This window comes from Pelophylax lessonae (assembly GCF_965119305.1).
Source record: "Pelophylax lessonae genome assembly, chromosome: 1".
NCBI lineage: Eukaryota > Metazoa > Chordata > Amphibia > Anura > Ranidae > Pelophylax > Pelophylax lessonae.
In genome coordinates this window covers 375929401-375943483 of record NC_138768.1, presented here as the reverse complement: position 1 = coordinate 375943483, position 14083 = coordinate 375929401, and the positions used below count along the sequence as shown (strand labels likewise).

Sequence of the window (14083 nt, the reverse complement as noted above, 5' to 3'; positions counted from 1 at the left end):
GTTGTGTTTAATAAAATACAATTGTTAATTAAAAGAAAAAAAAAAAGTATGTCCATCTCATTCACACATAATTTAAAAATCATACAAAATCCAACCAAAAATACTTCTAGAACTGTTTCCTGTTCCACTAAATAAAAACAACTGATCAGACAATGCCAGACCAATGACTTTCTAAAGTAACATTTTTTGGGGGGATATTGCTAATCACATTGAAACAAAATGAATGGCAAGGTCACAGTTCTTGCAAGAGAAGCTGCAGTAGATCTGTAGATTTTCCTGCATCTGCTTCATTCACTGATTCTGTAGATCTGTAGTTCTGTGCTTCCTTCACCTCTGCTGTTGCTTCTTGATTACTAACCCAACAGTCATTAGACTATCAGTCTTTAACAGGTTAGTTGTGACTTAAGTGAAAGTGATTGTAAAGAAATATTTAAAAAAAAAAAAAGAAAAAAAAAAGGTCTATACATACCTGCTCTGTAAAAAGAAAAACATAGGCATATAACCACGTGGTCCCAGGATCCAACCGTGATCATGCCTAGTTATAGGACTTTTTAGGGTCTGAGACTATCAGTCTCACAGCCGGTTAAATCACTATTTGACTCATGTTTTCAAAGTGTAAAGTATGGTGAGCGTATTATATTATATATATATACACACACACACACACACACACACACACACACACACACACCTATAGGTATGATGATGTTTACCATGTACTAGTTACATTGTATACATATATTTATTGCGATTTTCCCTTTTTTTCTTTTGCTCCTAAGTCTGTAAAGATGAGATAGCCGTTTGTTCCTGTGGTTCCTTACGAAGCAGCTATTGGTCATACCAATTTGCGAAATGCGTTGAACCGGCTTTTTAGACTATTCTTTGCAGTTCAATGATGATGCATTGTTCAATACTACTGATGTCTACTGTTTTTAAGCAATCTGTATTCAAATAAAATGTATTTCTTTTAACATATGCTCACCTCCCTTACCGATAGTCTCAGACCCTAAAAAGGCCTATAACTAGGCATGATCAAGGTTGGATCCTAGGACCACGTGGTTACATGCCTATGTTTTTCTTTTTCTAGTCTCTTATACAATTGGATGTGGGTATGGGTACTGTCTCCAGAGTGGATACTTCCTAGCATTTAAAACATACCCGCTCTGTGTAGAGCGGCCCCAAACCTTCTCTTCTCTGTCCCTCTGCTGACGCTCCCGCCTCCTCCTCTCTGGCAAGCGCGCACAATAGGTAACCGCCTCCCATGAGGGCACTTGTGTGCTCGCTCCCGAGCCCCGCTGCTGCGTCCGCTGACACAAGACAGCGGGACTCAGCCCCTGCTCTACAGAAGTCGATCTATTGATTGCCTTCTCTCAAAAGGGAATGTTGGAAATTTTTCACCCAATTAGCAGCACTGATCAGGGTATTCTGACAGAGAAGTCACCCCCACTGTCAGAACACAATAGCACAGCGAGGAGGATTTCTCCATCCACATCACTTGTTTGAATGGGGAATTTTTTTTTTTTTTTTTTTTTTTTTTTTTATTATCAGCCTGCTCAACTTTGTCTCAGCTGGAGGGCAAACAATTAGCATTTACATTTTCGAAGCAGTGTGGAAAAAAAAATGGAAAATAAAAGCGGATTGATTGCTATTGGCAACGGCACCAGCTGAGACAGAACTTGTCTCAGACACTTATTATTAATTTCCTTCCACAAGTCATTTATGCTCACGTTCAGCACGTGTGAACTGCAAAAGAGCCTGGCTTCAAGTATAGCCCCATCCTCACCCAGACTTTTTAGCACTGAACGGGGAATCAAAGGAAGCAGATATAGCAAGACAAAGGTTTTAAATGCAAGTTACATTTAAAAATAACTTCTCTTTATCCTTCACCCCAACCAATTAATGTACACTGCAATATCTGAGCCAAAAGTCCAAACCAGCAACTATAAAAAAAAAAAAAAAAATTTGCGAACACAGCACTTTGTAGTTGGTGATTACAGCCATATTTACTACTAACGAGTCTTGGCACACTGTATGAATAATTAAAAAAATACTTGTTTACAGAATGTATATAAAGCAACACAGCAAATTCATTGCATATTAATGTATAAGTAATATCGCATGTTACAATGCGCCAGCTTCTTCTGCCTACAGATTCACTTCTCCTGTAGGATTCATAAACCTCTTCCAAGGACCTGAACAAATATCTCCTGGCTGTAATATAAGTCTGTTTCTTGCCAGAATAGTAACCTGTCTTGATTTACAGTTCAATCTCTATGAAAAACCTGACTGACCTAATTCTAATTCAATTTTTTGTACTCCAGAGGAGAGAAAATGAGTCTCCTGCAGTGATGCAGAATTACATCCTTGTGGTTTGGGGTGTTTTAAAGCCTCAAATCTCCTTAGGAGACAATCTGTCCATCTTATTTTTGTTGTGTATTTATAGAGCAAAAAAGGTGATCACACAAGACAGGCTGTAAAGTCACAGCCCCCACACAGCAATGCAGCTTTATAGAATGCTAAAATCAGACCACCTAAGGTCTGTACAGTTATTTCATCCAAATTACAAAAATGCAATATACGCAAACTAGAAAATGTTGGCATTATTTGACCACCACAAATTAATAATATGCCAAAATACACCTGAAACATGCTTCTGCCATAAATTATCTTTTGGGAAATTCTTACATTTTCATTTTCCAGACATCAGTCTGACCTCTTCTAAAAATTTTTAGTGGTTAAGAATTGCTTAAAATTTTGCTAAATGTTCTCATATTATGAACGGGTTATTCACTGTATTTTGAGATAAGGAGATGAATTCCAGATTTACCTCCACACCAATTCCGATTTGTGTCACCTCCATGTAGCTTTAAAGGAACACTTAGATTCACGTTTTATAAAATAAATGCAAGCCTTCCTTCTATTTGCAGAATTCCTGTTCCTTGGGTGGATACATTTGTTCACCATATCCCCCTTGTGTATGTGAATGTAGCCACTCTTTTCCTGCTTGCCCCCGAAATGGGAATCGCAGTCTGCATAAAGGGGAGCATGTGACCAGAAAAAACTATGCTGCTGGCTCTACACTAGCACCTCTGAAGATGGGGAGCTTGCAAAGGACAATAAGAAGCCTGAAAACAAGGGAAGACTTAACAAAAAAAAAAAAACGCTGATTAACCAGCTCAGTACCAGCATGTTCCACTCTTAGCCGATTTTTCCGTTTTCAGCGCTTTGATTGACATTTACATGCAACATTGTACCCAAATGGTTTTTATATTTTTTTGGGACAGATAGAGTTCTTTCATGCTAACAACTGCTTTTTTCCCTTCTTTTATTTTCACTGTATAAAGATAAAAAAAAAAAAAAAAAAAAAAAAAAAGATTAACAAACTGCATATTTATAGACCAACCCGGGGCAGTAAACCTTTTAGGCCCCTTACACACATACGGTCCGTTTGTCTGTTTTTCATCCATCCGTTGACGGATGAAAAATGGACATCAAAGCATCTCTATGTAAAAATGGATGACAACGGAGGATCATCCCTTAACATCCATTTTCATCCGATTCCGTCAATGTCCCATTTTTTGGAATGGATGAATGCCCTATTTTTCATCCGTCAAAAAAAACGGATCGGAAGAAAAACGGATGTAAAACGGACAAAAAAAAAAAAAAAAAGGATGGAAAAAAAGGATGGAAAAAAAAAAAAAAAAAAAGGGATGGAAAAAAAAAATGGAAAAAAAAAAAAAAAAAAGGGATGGAAAAAAAAGGGATGGATAAAAAAAGGGATGGAAAAACTGATACATTTTGACATGACATGACAAACCGTATGTGTGAAAGGGGCCATAGGCTACGGCCCTCCAGCTGTTAGGGAACTACACATGCCATTAAGGCCACAAAGTGGATTTATATCCTTTGTAGCATTAGAGGGAAGTATTTAAATAAAAGTTTGCATGTCTGGAGTTCAGCTTAAAAAATAAATATAATTTTTTTTACACACAGTTCTATTGATCAGGATTCAAACAATGTAACTGCATATACAGTCGACTCCTGAAAAGTCGCAGTTCAGAGAGCGTGGCTTCGGTCCTCTGCGGATTTTTTTACCAAAGAAAAACGACAACGTACAGTATATCAAAGAACACACGTTTGCATGAATTACAGTAGATATAAGGGTAACATCGGTATTTTACATTCTAGCACTGCAGGAGACATAGCAGTACAGTACTGTACAGTATACAGGTTTACATTTTTGGTAATGTATTAGGTGGAGTTTGAAATGAAATTAAAAATGTTTGGGAGCATATTTTGGGGGGCATATTTAGGGTTTAAACTATATAGACATTTTTTGGACCACATCTAAGATTTGCGGTTTTTCATAATTTGCAGGTGCTCTAGGAACGTAACCCCTGCAAATTTCAGGGATCAACTGTACCATGCCTGTGGGATCCCTCTAGAAGCTGGAAATTACTGTGGCAGACACTACTGCTCCAGTGATCTCCACTATCTTCAAGATCTTATGCAGCTTGCCACAGGCACTATTTATAGAATGCTTTGCATTCTCTGATTGGACAAGGTGCAGAGTGCAATATTACTGCCTCCCCTTTCCAACTTCTCCAATCAGAGAACGCTTTGAGAAAATGCAAAGTGATCTCTGGTTGGCACCTGTGCTGTGCAGCTGAACTCCTGTGTTCACCATGTAGCAGGGCAGATGATCAGCATGGCACGTGGAACCTAGTGGAGATCACTGGAGTAGTTGTGCTACTACAGGGATTTATAGCTTCTAACAGGGATCCTCAAACTACGGCCCTCCAGCTGTTAGTGAACTACACATCCCATTAAGACATTGTAAAACTCTGACATTCACAGGCATGATGGGAATTGTACTTCCTGAAAAACTAGAGGGCCATAGTTTGAAGACCTCCTGTTCTAGAGGAATCCCACAGGCATGGATTATGCATAGTTACATTGGTCCAACCTGTAGTAGAAATTAACTATGTAAAAAATGCCATATCTGCAATTCTTCTTTAAAATTTAAAAAATATTTTGTCCAGATGTTGATTTTAATATTCAGCCAACACCATTCTCTCTTCAGTGTAGCCACATGCCGTATTTTGTCTAAAGCCCCGTACACACGCACAGATTGTTGGCCGTAAATTGTCAGCCAACGTCCGATTGTAGGCTTGTTAGTATGATGCTTCCGACGACCAACTGCGACTTTTCGGCTGAAAAAAAAAATCCGGTGTGCATGCTAGAAAATTTTTGTTGGCCAACAACAGAACGGCCGATTGTTCCTCAGTCAGTACAGATTTCGGCAGACAAAAATCAGATGAGCAAGACTGGGCATGCTCAGAGAAGAAAAAACACACGGAAAGTCAACCATCACATGACATCACTTCTGAAGTTGGTTTTTGTTGGCCAACAAAAGTCCAGTGCAAGTGTAGAGCACATTTCAACCAACAAACAACACTGGACAAAAGACGGCCGATCGGTCGGCCAACAATCTGTGCGTGTGTACGGGGCTTTAGGCTCCGTTTCCACTATTGCGACTTGACACATGTCAAGTCGCACAGCAAGTCAAAAGTCATTAATTTCAATTTGGCCTGTTCTAACTGCTGCGACTTGAAAAATAGTTTTTGCACTACTTTTGGGCCGACTTCAGTGCGACTTGTCCCTCATAGAAGGAAGGTCGCACTGAAGTCCCCAGAAGTAGCCGCAAACAAGTCACACTACAAAGTCAGGCTAGAAGTAGCGTGCCTTTGTAGCCGCAATAGTGGAAACGTAGCCTAACACCTAACTAAGCATAAGCGAAAAGGTGCAAAACTACAAGCCATACACCATGTAGCAATATCCACTTTATTGCCCACACCCCCTTTGGGTCACCCCCGCCCCCACACTTTGATGGCGATTCAATCAGCATTGTCACTGATGATTCACAAGCCTATAGATTGTGCTACTGTTTGTTATTCTATTTTTTAAAGTGTGCTACAGGTAGCACCTCTTTTCTTATCCAGTTTTTAATACAATCCTCACATTATTAGTTAAATCAGAAGAAAATAGCATAAGCCACTACAGCTTTTTATATCAAATTGGTCAAGATAATACCACCGCACCAGAATACATCTTCGAATAAATGGCAATGACATTTACCAAAAGGTCAAAATAGATGTACTGACATCTAAATAGCTTGGAGTCAAATTCAAGTTTTTGCTCTTTTTCTCTATGCAGTGAAATAGAATATATAAAAAAAAAAAGGTACTGAGTCTGACTAATTAGCATTGCATTTGGCCCTGTGATCTGCAGCAGTGTGAAAGCTCATCATTACTGCTAGCCTAATGAACGCTGTACACATATACATTCTGGGGGATACAGACTGCAGACTCGCCATCTGCTGACACAAATGCTAGAAAGAGGTGCCAGGAAACCATAGCAAAACTAGCATAAAGTGGGGAATCAAAAGCTTTCACCCCACGTGAAGTCAGCAGTTCTGCAATATCACCAATTTTTGAAGCATGACAATAGCAATTCAGAAGCTGGCATGTAGATGCATGAAAGACAAATAGGTCTTATTTTGTTTTGCAGTAGCAGAGTCCAATTTTATTCAGACAACCTCTACAAATATAATCCGCTAGTGACTTCATTCACGTTGTTTGCATTAATAGTAGCTAGCATTTTTCAGTGCATACAAACATTACAGCGTCAGTGTAAACGACGCAGCAGGGGCTGTTCATTGTAATCTTTTTAAACGAGGCAAGCTTCTTTTCCTTTTTTTTTTATCCCTTTCTCCAAGGAAGGCGGGAGGGGGTATTCTTTCTCCAAGATTAAATGCAATAATAGTAAAAGATCGAAGAACTATCCCCTTGGGTGTTGGGGAGATTGGTGAAGAACATCAAGGGAAAGATCACTTTGTACAAATAGGCAAAGTAAATGGATGCCTGTGTTCATTCTGTGCAGGGGAGCTGGTCAAAGCAATTATTTGCATGTTGATTTTATGTGGGCTTGTGCCCCTTAAAGATCATTACACATAATTACTCCCTGGGAGGTCGCTACTGAGTCCAGACCTACCGCCAATACAAAAGACAGTGATACATGTCTCGCACAGCAGGGAAGAAATCACTGGTTATTATCCAACTTTTCTATTGTCCACTCCCACACATTTGAGTCAGCTCCAACTTCTCTGCCTGTCAGATGCTTGATGCAAAGTCTGCTAACAATGACAACTCCTCTGATGTGTCGCTAAGGCAACTACCACACATTACACACATATAGACAGACAGACAGAAATACATACATTTCAATACATCATAAACAGGTTAAAGTGGAACTTCACACTCTCAATTAACATGGACTATTTGTAATCCTTATGCTGCTAGTATCAGCAAAAAAGAAAGTAGAGTATAGTAAAGTATTTACTTGTTTTAAACGTTTTTTCACATTTCTTTAGTTACTTCCTAGTTTCCAGGCCTAAGCAAATAACATCATCCATCCCAGGGGTCTTCAGGAGAGAAGGAGTTTCCTCCACTAAGCACACCCTCCTGCCTGAGTTAAGGGCAGATAGATTCAAGGAAGTAAATGCTACATGAATAATCCGCCCTTACATATGACGGCCACAGCCAGAAATGCTAAGGGGTGCTTTATAAAGTGATTTCTTAGAAAAATAAAGCATGGAGACATGGATAGATGGGGAAGTTCGCTTTGAATATTAAAAATGAACTAAATAGTGCTTTTGGTTTGTGGTGCCAAGATACAGTGTGGTTCCACTTTAATTTCTATTTTTCCCTGGAAAGAAATACACAGACCTTATGAAAAGAGAACAGACACGCATACAATATATTACACACACACCTCAACGGTGGTATAGAGTAGATTTGGAGTTTGGATTTGAGGTACCTGGATACATAGAAGAAAGTTTGCTGGTCACGGATCGCCTGAGAGATACTCCTAAGCCTCGTACACACGATAAGAATAGGGATGCACCGAAATTTCGGCCACCGAAATTATCGGCCGAAAATGGGCCTATCCCATTTCGGCCGATAATGGGTTAACATTGCCGAAAATAATGGCCACCGTGAGGAAGGAGGAGGGCGTAGCGCAGGGCAGGTTTTAAAAGTCCCGCCTCTCTCCGGCCGCCCACCTCTCAATGACGTGCCTACTACTAGATGTGTGCATGAATGAAGGGACATACCAGGCGGGAGGGCGGGGCGAGCGGCCGCTGTAGATAGAACTATGTGATCCTTCCCTGTCAGCTCAGCGCGACTATGTGTGAATGAGAGGTGACCTGACACCGGGCGGGGGGAGCGGCCACTAATAGCTGTAACTATGTGAGCTTTACTTCACTGTCAGGCATGTATCTCCGCTGACAGTGAAGTGAAGCTCACATAGTTATAGTTAGCTGAGGCAGCTTACCAATGGTATTTGTATTATGAAGCATGAGGGGTTAATGTATTGTCACTGCTGGTCACTCATCTATTAGTGACCGACCAGTGGCAGGCAATTAACCCCTTTGTGCTGCATTAGTGCAACCAGTATCAGTGTTAATTAACACTGGTTGCACTGATACTGGTTGCACTAATGCAGCACAAAGGGGTTAATTAACTGCCACTGGTCGGTCACTAATAGATGAGTGACCAGCAGTGACAATACATTAACCCTCTCATGCTGCATAATACAAATACCAATGGTAATTAAATTAACCTCTTGCCAACCCATCACAGTACATATACTGTGACAGGGTGGCAGCGACAGGTGTATGTCGCTACCTGTTTTTGGTGTATGCCCCTGTTCTATCCATTTTAAAACATTTTTGGGGAAAAAGTCATTTTCGGTTTTCGGCCAAGGGCATCCTGCATTTTCGGTTTCGGCCCAAAATTTTCATTTCGGTGCATCCCTAGATAAGAATATCGGACGCATGACTGTCTTTTTTTTGCATGCTAGTTTCATATAGAAAATAGGCTACCCAAATTACGAAAATTCTCATACGACAGAATACAACTTAGGACGTGATGTAATATATTGTAATGTATTCTTTAGTTTCCGAGCATGCTTGGACTTGATCACTCTACACCATTTATGCGAAAATAGTTTGTTCTGTTACTGTACAAGAAACATTTTCTTATTTCTCCCTTCGGATATTTGTGCATGAACTGTGGTGATTGGCTCTCGCAAGCTGTGTACTAACGAATAAATTATCAACTATCACTGTGAATTCATTCTTTTTTTTTTGTCTGATTTTATCATTGTGTGTACTAGGCATTACAGCCAGCAAAGCAGTATACATTGGTCTACTTATCTAGCTACCAAGCCTGGTGAAGCAGTATCTGTGCCAGTTTATCTCAAGGGGAATATGCTCAGGTTTTTCCTCTCTCCCTAAATGCAGGAGAATAATCGGATTTTTGTAAGATCTTACCGTAAAATCCTTTTCTCTTAGCTCATTGACAGACGTAGTCTTCTTGATTCACAAGAACTGGGTTATGTTGTCTCCGCAGGAGTAGGACTAGGCAGAAAGAAAAAACGTTCTGGCTCCACCCTAGGGGCAGTCCCAGAGGGTATATCCTCCCTCTCTCTGCTACAAGGCATCAGTTCTGTCACAAAGCAGCAACAGAGAATTTAACCCAACCCAACTCAATGATAGAGGGGCGGGTACTACATATGTCAATGAGCTAAGAGAAAAGGATTTTACGGTAAGATCTTACAAAAATCCGATTTTCTCTGTCGCTCATTGACAGAACTGGGACATCCAGAAGCAGTGCCACAAATGAGGGGTGGGATTGACAGAAATCAAAATCCAATCTAGAAGGCCCAACCGGTGCCAAACTAGAAGTTTTAAAGGCTCATTATAAACAAAGAATGAGACTCAAATAAAAATTCCAATGGAAAAAAACCCTCGAGGTAGACCACTGGTCTCCTCAAATGGCGGCCTGCAAAACCTTGCGGCCAAACGAGGCAGACGATGCCATTACATCAACTTTATAATGTTTTGTAAAGGTATGCACTGACGACCAGGTAGCCGCCTTGCACACCTGGACCACTGACGCCTGATGGCGAAAGGCCCATGACGCACTAAGTGCCCGAGTGGAGTGCGCCTTAACAGGGAACGGGGGCTCCCGACCCTTAATAGAATAAGCCTGTACCACCGTCTGTCTGATCCATTTGGAAATAGTTGCGGCAGATGCAGGCAACCCCTTTTTGGGTCCATCCGGGATCACAAAAAGTGAATCCGTCTTGCGAAACGGGTCTGTCGTTTTCAAGTATACCCTGATCGCCCGGACCACATCCAAGGAGTGTAAAGCAAACTCCCGAGGATGACTGGGCTTAGGACACAGGGAAGGTAATACAATTTCTTCATTCAGATGAAATTCTGAAACCACTTTTGGTAGGAAGGATGGATTCGGACGAAGAACCACCTTATCTCTATGAACCACCAGATATGGGGAACGACAAGATAATGCGGCCAATTCTGACACCCTGCGTGCAGAAGTGATAGCCACCAAGAAGGCCACCTTCTGGGACAACGTAGGTAGAGGAATCTCCCTAATATCTTCAAAGGGAGGTTTCTGAAGAACCGACAATACTAAATTAAGATCCCAGGGTGGTAACGGCGCGCGCACTGGCGGAGCCAGATGTCGCACCCCCTGGATGAAATTCCGCACCAAGGAATAAGTAGCCAAAGGCTTCTGAAAGAAGATCGCTAATGCTGAGACCTGACCCTTGATAGTACTCAAGGCCAGTTTCTGCTCAACCCCTTGTTGCAGAAAAGCTAATATTCAACTAACCGAATAAGACCGTGGACGAAACCCCAGAGGTTCACACCATGCAATGTAGGACTTCCATGTGCGATGATAAATCTTTCTGGAAGTCGCTTTCCTTGCTTTAACTAAAGTAGGAATAACAAGCTGACAATCCCTTGTCCTTCAGCACCTGGGTCTCAATAGCCAGGCCGTTAAATTGCTATTGGAGGATGGAAGATCGGTCCCTGAGACAGTAGGTCCTCCCTGAGAGGAAGTCTCCACGGGACGTCCGCCACCAGTCTGACCAAGTCGGCGTACCACGCTCGGCGAGGCCAGTCCGGAGCTACCAGGATTACTGGAATTCCTTCCTCCTCTCTCCTGCGAAGAAGTCTTGGCAGTAACCCGAGAGGAGGGAAGGCATACATTAGCTGGTATTGCCCCCACGGGGCGATCAGTGCGTCTGCGGTCTCTGCTAGAGGATCGCGGGAGCGAGCCACGAATCTCTGTACTTTCCTGTTGAATCGTGATGCCAACAGATCCACATCCGGGGTGCCCCAACGTAGGCACAACTGGTGGAAAACAACTGGATGAGCAGAGAAAGAAGGCCCTCGTCTTTGACGAGGTCCTTTACCTTTAACATTTTGCGGTAAAAAGGTGCTCTTTCCTCCCGTGAGATCCTTAATGATCTCATCTAAGTTGGCTCCAAATAGACACTCTCCTAAAAAGGGGATATTAGCCAATGCTTTTTTGGAACCTTGGTCGGCTAACCAACCTTTTAGCCACAGTGTACGCCTGAGAACCACCGCTGAAACTGATGCTCGCGCCAATAATGGAGTGGCGTCTAACGCCGCATCACACACAAACTGTAACCCCTGTATCATTTGTTCCAACAAATCTGATACCGCCTGAGGGACCTCTTCTAAGTCCCGGCGCAACCACTTGGTTCATTCAGTTACAGTCTGCGAAACCAGTCCAATAGCAATTATTGGTCTGAAAGCTGATCCAATCAAGGAAAACATGGTGCGAGACATAGCTTCTATCTTGCGATCCACTGGATCTTTAAAATACGGAGCGTCTTCTAAAGGAATAACCGTGGCTTTATTCAATCTAGCAATTGGTGAATCCACCACAGGTGGTTCTGTCCATTTCTTAATGAGGGTTTCCTCAAACGGATAACGCCTGTTAATGCATTTAGAAATAGCAGAAGTGCGTTTTTTTTAAAGCTTTCCTTGCTTTAACTAAAGTAGGAATAACAAGCTGACAATCCCTTGTCCTTCAGCACCTGGGTCTCAATAGCCAGGCCGTTAAAGCCAGCGATCGTAAAGCAGGATGGAAGATCGGTCCCTGAGACAGTAGGTCCTCCCTGAGAGGAAGTCTCCACGGGACGTCCGCCACCAGTCTGACCAAGTCGGCGTACCACGCTCGGCGAGGCCAGTCCGGAGCTACCAGGATTACTGGAATTCCTTCCTCCTCTCTCCTGCGAAGAAGTCTTGGCAGTAACCCGAGAGGAGGGAAGGCATACATTAGCTGGTATTGCCCCCACGGGGCGATCAGTGCGTCTGCGGTCTCTGCTAGAGGATCGCGGGAGCGAGCCACGAATCTCTGTACTTTCCTGTTGAATCGTGATGCCAACAGATCCACATCCGGGGTGCCCCAACGTAGGCACAACTGGTGGAAAACTTCTGGATGGAGGGACCATTCCCCCTGATCCAGAGTCTGACGGCTGAGATAATCTGCCTGCCAATTTTCCACCCCCGGAATGAACACCGCAGAGATCGCTGGAACAAATCGTTCCGCCCAGCGAAGAATGCAAGCCACTTCCTTGGCCGCTCGGACACTCTTGGTGCCTCCCTGGTGATTGACATAAGCCACGGCCGTGGTGTTGTCCGACTGGATTCGAACCGGGCTGCCCTGGAGCTGCTCGGTCCAGTGAATCAGACAAAGTCTGATCGCTCTCAGTTCCAATACATTTATCGGCAACCTGGATTCTTCCGGGGACCAAAGTCCCTGGACAGATAACTGACCGAGAATTCCTCCCCATCTGGATAGACTGGCATCCGTGGTCACTATCGTCCAATATATTGGCAGAAATGACTTTCCCTGGCTGAGCATCGGAGACCGAAGCCACCAGACCAGAGACTCTCTGGTCTGTTTGCTCAATCGGATCCGATTGTCCAGGGATTCCGGATTCCGATTCCATCTGAGAAGAATCTCTTGCTGAAGAATTCGGGTATGGGACAGGGCAAATGGGACTGCTTCGAAGGAAGCCACCATCAACCCCAGAACCCTCATGCAAGTTCGAAGAGAAGACCAGCTGTTGGATAGTAACAACTGGACTGCTGATTGAATCTTCCGGAGTTTCCCTACCGGAAGGAAAACTCTTGTCCTGACTGTGTCTAGAATTAGACCCAGATATTCGAGCCTCTGGGTGGGAACCAGAAATGACTTTTGCTGGTTCACCAGCCACCCGAATTCCTGTAAAGAAATTATAGTAATTTCTATGTTTTGTAGCAAGGTCTGAGGAGACTCTGCATGAAGTAGGAGATCGTCTAGGTAACCTAGAATCGATATGCCTCTTTGGCGCAGTAGTGCCAACATTGGGGCCAACACCTTCGTGAAGACCCGAGGAGCCGTGGCGAGACCGAAAGATAACGCCACAAACTGATAGTGGTTCTCTTCTACGGAAAAGCGTAGAAACCGCTGATGTCCTGCGAAAATGGGAATCTGAAGATAGGCGTCCTTGATGTCTATGGACGCTAGGACATCCCCTGGATGCAGGAAGGCTGCTACTGTGCGAATGGATTCCATCTTGAATTTTCTTATGTTGAGAAAGGAATTGAGTGCCCTTAAGTCCAGAATTGGACGCACTTTGCCCTCTTTCCTGGGTATTGTAAATAGGTTTGAATAAAACCCCTGAAAACGTTCTGTCCAAGGAACGTGGACTACCACTCCTTGTTGTAGTAAATCCGTGACTGCTCTCCGTAGATCTTCTAGACGATCCGGGGATAGTCGGATATTGGAAGGGAAGAATCGCGCCGGTGGGAGAGATCGAAACTCGATCTTGTACCCTGACCTTATGACTTCGCAAACCCACTTGTCCGGGATTCTGGAAAGCCATGGATCCGGGAACCGGCGAAGACGTCCCCCCACCCCAGTTATGGGTGGGGGCGCACCTTCAGGCTTTGGACGATTTATCTTCAGGTCTGGAGGGGGCGGGCTTTTGCTTGCCCGACCAACGTCCCCTAAAGCCTCCTGAAGGAGCTTTGGAGGACTTAATTTTTTCACCCGCGGGACGAAAAAACTTTTTGTGAGCAGAGAAAGAAGGCCCTCGTCTTTGACGAGGTCCTTTACCTTTAACATTTTGCGGT

At 43.2% G+C, this 14083-nt stretch overlaps 1 protein-coding gene across 2 annotated transcripts in view; it reads right to left on the bottom strand.

Annotated features, from left to right (window-relative positions):
- The window catches only part of SMARCA2 (SWI/SNF related BAF chromatin remodeling complex subunit ATPase 2), a 300239-nt gene that overhangs the window by 267917 nt on the left and 18239 nt on the right, over positions 1 to 14083 (bottom strand). The gene's annotated exons all lie outside the window — the stretch shown is intronic.